The following is a 6,892-nucleotide window of genomic DNA, read 5'->3' on the forward strand; positions in this document are numbered from 1 at the left end:
TATAGTCAAGCTTTGAAGACATTGTTGGTTGATTTGGTTCTACCCCCTGGTAATGTGCTTTTGAAATATGTCCATGATCTGTTAGTGGCCTCTGATACTGAGGAAGGTTGTAAGGAAGCCACTATACAATTATTGACTCATTTGGCGGCTAATGGCAATAAAGTATCTCTTTCTAAATTCCAATGTTGTCAACAAGAGGTGGCCTATCTAGTTCATCTACTGTCAAAAGAAGGGAAGAGACTAACCCCTGACCATCTGACCACCATTTTTAATATGTCTGTACATCGTGATGTTGGTGACTTTCTCGGCATAACTTCTTACTGTCGCCAATGGATCCCTAATTTTTCCCTTCTCACTAAGCCTCACCTGTATTTAACCACTAAAGATGTGCATGAACCTTTACCCTGGACTGATGATTGCCAAAATTCTTTTGACTCTTTGAAATCTGCGCTTTCCTCTGCACCTGTTCTTGGTACCCCTGACTACCAAAAACCTTTTGTGCTTTATGTACACGAGGTGGACGGTTGCTCGCTTTCTGTGTTAACACAAGGATTTGGTGGTAAATAGAGACCTTGTGCTTATTTCTTGGCGGTGTTGGATAACGTCGCCAGAGCACTCCCTATCTGTTTAAGGGTTACTGCTGCGGTCGCAGTGCCTATTCGACAGTCGGAAGGGCTCGTTCTGAACACTGATCTCACAGTGATGGCACCGCACGCTGTGGATACATTATTGAACAAAACGAAGATCCAGCACCTTACGAGTGTGCGTCTTACAGGTTACGAATTGACTTTGTTTGCTCCCCACATTACGATTAAACGATGTGCCACTCTGAACCCTGCCACGTTACTACCCCTCCCTTCGAACGAAAAGAACAATGATGTTCATGATTGTATATTACGGACATAGGAAGAGACGAAGGGAAGGGTAGACCTGACAGACAATCCTCTATCTGACCCTCAAGAGGAGTTGTATGTTTATGGCTCTTGTTTCAAATTACCGGATGGCATGACAACTGCTGCATATGCGATAACTACTCTTCACACTGTAGTTGAGGCTTCTCGAGTACCCTATCAATCAGCTCGGCAGCTGAGTTAGTACCATTGCTTCGGGCCTGTGAGCTAAGTGAAGGATTGAGAGTAAATATTTACACTGATAGCCAGTACGCCTTTGGCGTGGCTCATAGTTTTGGCCGACTTTGGGCCGAAAGAGGTTTTCTCACTTCCTGTGGTCAGCAAATACAGCATGGTCCCTTGATTTTGCGATTGCTGACAGCATTGATGTTACCAGAGATGGTGGCTGTAGTTAAATGTAGTGCACACAAGGCAGTGGTTGATGCAGTGGGTGAAGGTAATGCCTTTGCTGATCAAGTAGCTAAGGAAACTGCAAAATCCAAAATGACCTCTATGTTTGTGGCTAGTTCTGCTAGGTGGGTGGCTGAAACAGAGATGTTTAATAACACCATGGAGAGTGTCCGAGAAATACAGAAAGAAGCTACCCCTATTGAGCTGTCTCACTGGAAAGAGAAAGTGGGGAAATTAGATGCGGATGATTGTTGGATTGATTTGACAGAAAACAACGGTGGAGGTTGCCCAATGCATTAGGGAATGCATTGGTAACAATGGCAAATGGTTCAGCTCATATTGGGGCAAAAGGTATTTGTGCATTATTAGATCCTGTATGGTACAATCACAATATTCCAAAGACTACTGCTCATTTGGTGCAATATTGCATGGTTTGCTTACAACATAATCCTGGGGGCAGCGAGCCTGTTCTAAGTGGAATCTTTGCACCACCATCTTTGCCTTTTGAAGTGCTCCAAATAGATTATACCCAGCTGGAGCGTGTAAATAATTTGAAGTATGTCCTGGTTGTGGTGTGCGCTTTCAGTAAATGGGTGGAAGCCTACCCAACCAAGGAAAATACTGCTTTGGTAATGGCAAAGGCATTGGTAAAGGAGTACTTCCCACTATATGGATTGCCTCGAGTGATCTGGAGTGATAACGGGGGACACTTTAATGCAGAATTCATCAGTCACATTTGTAATGGACTACAGATTAAACAGAAATTCCATGTGGCTCGACACCCCCAGTCCGCTGGGTTGGTTGAGAAGTATAATGGAATACTGAAGCTCAAATTAGCAAAAATTCAAGAAAGTACCGGATTGAAGTGGCCAGGTGCTCTGCCACTGGCATTAATGTCAATACGGATTAACCCACATTCTTGTTCTGGCCCCTACTAATGTTTGGGGCGTCCCGAGACCCAGAACGTTTCTTGATATAGAGTATCCAATGTTGACAGACTATCTGTATGCTTTGACTAAAGATCTCCGTTCCATTCATCAACAGGTCCCATCAGTTTTGCAGCCCCTGCCGGAGGGTCCCGGACATCGCTTGGAGCCAGGACTGTGGGTTCTGGTCCGTAATTACCAGCGAAAATCTAGCTTGGATCCCTATTGGTCTGAACCGTTTCCAATCTTGTTGGCCACGCGGACGGCGGTAACAGTGAACGGCAAATGACACTGGATCCATGTGTCACATCTGAAAAAACTACCCCTCCCGCTCCCATATAATCAGCGATTCCAGGAAGGGGTTCTGACCCAGGAAAGTGAGCGAGTTCCTCATTTTGTCACTTTTTCTGACATCCAGGTAATTGGAGAAGGGCAAGGAGAAGGTGTCTTGGGCTCGGAAGGGGCTCTGTCATCAGCTCAAGTGATTGCCCCAGATTCTGTTGCCTCTACAGTGGAATGAGAGGCTTGCAGTACCCCTGCTGCACCGGATTCATAATTCTCTGTTTTGTTCTCTGATCAGGAAGTGCCTGGCCATGCTCGATACAACCTGTGGCCCAGAAGATAACGCGGTACCCCAGGTGAATATGGTAAGAGGTAGGGAGAGACTTGAGTGAAAGGGTACAGACTTGTTCCACAAATATCTGTTAGATGTGCTTCTGGAGTACTGAGCGAGACACTGGACTGAACGCGCTGAGAGTCTTGAACATTTGCTTGCTCTGTTCAGAAAGAAAGACTGAATTTCTTGTTTAAAGAGGGCCATATTGTGTTTTTTTCAAGGGTTGTGTGAGAACATAACTCCAACGTGAGAGGCTTGCTTTGGTATTATTTGTGATGTACGATAGGAGCCTGCCTGTGAGGCTCCAAACGGACACAGGAAAGAAGCACCTCTGGCAGGTTGGACTGCATCGCCCGAGTTTATTTTTGAACTTTTAGTTAGTATGTATCCCTTTGCTTGTTTCGTTCCTGAAGAGGAACGTCCTTTTGTACCAAGTTATTTCCCTGCATTTATGCCTGTCTTTTCGAGTTGGACCCAACGAGTTAAAATTGCATTTATATTTATTATAGCAATATTATGAATCACATTGATGGGAGTATTCATCTATTTAGAATTCCGCCACCCTCTGCATACTATTTTAGGAACAACTGCCCCACCTCCGGAACATGTGTTTCATACTTAAGCCCCACATAAGGATAGGCATCGCCAGCCTTATGTGAAAAATTTATTTGTTGAAATGCTTCATCAAACACACAGCACCACCAATACTACAAATTGTTGGGTTTGTGGTCTTTTACCATCTGTTATGCACAAGCACGACTTATTCATATCCCTACCCTTGTTTCATCTGGGGAGTTGTGACGCTTGGTTTAAATTACTTTCAATGATGTATATGCATTATACTGTGGACACTCAAAGGTTTTCGGAAAAGAATTATGAAATTATTTTAGCATATATTGAGATTCATCAAGGATTCTACCCCAAGGGGAATAATGGAGAGGGAACCTTAGATCCGAATGCATGTATGAATATGTATTCAACGCATGAAAATACCACTTGGTTGAAAAATGAGATTTTGGATTTTGTTGAGTTTAATTTCACTCAGTATTTTCGACATTTTCAAGACCGTAATGTTACTGAAGATAGGGTTATTCCAGTGCCTATACTAAAGAGTACCTCTGAGTTCGGTGTTCAGGGAGTAGGGTAGATATCAGTAGGAGAAAGCGGATGCTTGACAGTTGCGTACCTTTAGCAGCCCCCCATTGTTAACCCCTCCTAATGTATATTTTGTTTGTGGAGAAAATGCCTATACGTGACTTCCATGAGGTTGGGCTGGACATTGCTACCTGTCCTCCCTGTACCCACCAGTCTATATTGCCCCTTCTAATTATGACAAGGATCACCGCTCACATAAATGAAGTATGCCTGTTAAGAGAAATAAAAGAATGATAGATACTACCGATATAGATCATACAGATACTTCTGAACAGCATTTTATCAACATTGTAAAAGGAGTGTTTCCCATCAGGGGGCCTATAATCAACAGCAAAGAAGTACGCAGTTTGTCCAGAGTAGTTGAAGGGGTAATTAACACCACTGCAGGAATATTGACTAATCTGACAGTAGAGCTACAAGCGACCAGACTCGTTTCTCTTTAAAATTGTATGGTTTTAGATGTTACCTTGGCAGATCAAAGGAGTATGCATTGTATAACCCTCAGGGTAGCTAAAACCTACTCATAGAAGGTGGGGCGGGCTAGTAATCACCATTCGCTGTCACGCAATTATGACACTCAATAATTGGTTGTCCACTCTGTGCTTTTTCTTCGATAAAGGAAAAGTACATTTCTTACGCACACACGCTCCACTGAATACTATGCATAAATTTACAAATAAATACATCAGGTAGATGGAATTACCTTTGGTGACATTCTGAAATCACATTAGTCCCTTATTTTGTAATGACCTCAAAAATCACAGCATTCCCCCTCTTATACCAGATAGACCACTACAAAATGCAGCAGCGACCATTGCAGATAAAAGCGATGGGGCCAGCTGGGGGGATTTTGAGAGATGACCACAAGGAAAAATTAAATAAATAAGTAATTTTCCCTCATGGTCATCTCTCGAAATCCCCCCCCGCCCCCCCTAGCCAGCCACACTGCTCTTGTCTACAGCGGCCGTGGCTGACAAAATGGGGGATGACTTTAAAATAAGTCTACTGTCTTTGTAAAGTGGTCACCACATTAAAATGCAAGACAAGCCTATAGACTTTGTCAAATGTTACCACATCAATATATAACTCAAGCCTATTGGCTTTGTCAAGGGGTCAGCACAACAGTAACATAGGGCAAGCCTATTGCTTTGTCAAGAGGTTGCCAGATTAAATTTCCAATAAATACATGTAAAAAACGCTTTCATGTCAGTGTAATCAGTCACCAAGTCTAAATGCAATAATTATAGTCACATAGAAAATAAGCATAATATATGTATGAGTCTATCTTATGCCACTGTAGGCCACATAAAATGCAACCACAAAACCAACTACTAGAAGGCCCTTCTCTCCCAAGCTATAGAACACATGTATCAGCCTTAGAAATCGAAAGAGGTTGAAAAGTTTCCCTAATTCATGCATTTTCGAACTCTGAGATATAGGGTTTATCTTCTCCCAAGTATTCCTGGGGGCCTTCTGCACTCTTTGCAGCCTCCACAATGTTCAAAGGGAAGTTGGTGGTGCCCCTGCCCCTTCCAGGGGCACCACAAGCAAATAAAAGGAAAATGAAAGCAGGCCCTTGCAGGGCAAGGTGGGGCACTCCAGCCTGAGAAGGGTGCATATTTCTGGAGTGGGCTCTTCTGCTGTGAGGTTTCATTCTGTGTTTGTTTTCTTTTTCTGTTATCTTTATAAAACCAAGATGCCAATTCCCATGTATAGATGCATGATGAGAATTGAATTCTGTCAGTAATACCAAAACTCTCCCTGAGATAAGTTTACATCAAGCCAATACTTTTATTGTGGGTTCTCAAATACCTTTGTCTCACCCTCATGATGTATGAGTTACATTTATCCTCGGAACAGTAACTTGGGAACCTCCCTTTATTTTCCTTCTGCATCAATATGAATAATGAATTCACAGTTGATATTTGGCAGACAGAGATTAAGGAAACAGTATATGTTGGCCAGCATTCTGCATGGCTGACTCTTTTGAAAAATGTTCAATAGAAGTGGTAGGGTGTACACCTTTTTTTACCAAAGTGACGCTACGTAGTTGTGCAGTCGGTCTGTGGCAAGATGATGCCCCATTCACTTATGTTGACTCTTTTGAAAGACATCATGTGTAAGTCACTGATGCAGCATTATTCCTGCAGGAGTTAATTTGAACCTTTATTCACTGGTGGTGCATGCCATTAGCATCACTGGTCTTCAATTGTTAGACCTGGCACCATTGGTGTAGCAAAACAAATTTGGTATGCCTGAACTCAGAATGATTAAATATATATTTTAGTGAAGTTGTTTTTAATATTCTGTGCTTGAAAGTACCACTTTTAGAAAGTAGGTATTTTCTTGCCTAACCATACAGGCTGCCTCTGCTAGGTTTGTGTATTCCATGTCTAGTTTGTGAGTTACAGGGCCTAGGGTAGCTCCGGGAATCAGGGTGAGTCAGCACTAGGCTGAATAGACCTACCTGCATTGGGAGTGGTGGGAGGAGTAACACCTGGGCCTGAATAGGGCTGTGCCTGCCTTCCACAATGCTGGCTCCACCTCCTGTGGTTCATCTGTTGACCCTGGCCCACACTGACAAAGGAAGAAGTTGTGCACTGGCAGAGTGCAGCCAGAACGGGTTTGGACTAGGTACAGACACTCTCTGCCTTCAGAGAAAAAAGACTAGTGTGTATAAAAAGGGGGACCCAAACCCCAGAACTTTAGATCACTTCTGGGAATCCAGACGACCCTTTGCCAAGACTCATATAGCTACTAATCAACACATGCAGCAGCTTACACAACAACAGATATAATGATGCACACATTCAGACAGTTTAGTCACTAACCCATGCATTCAGTAAGACACATTTAATCACTCACTCATACAGTCAGTGACGCACCTACTAAAT

Source organism: Lissotriton vulgaris, chromosome 7 (genome assembly GCF_964263255.1).
Source record: "Lissotriton vulgaris chromosome 7, aLisVul1.2, whole genome shotgun sequence".
NCBI classification, from domain to species: Eukaryota; Metazoa; Chordata; class Amphibia; order Caudata; family Salamandridae; genus Lissotriton; species Lissotriton vulgaris.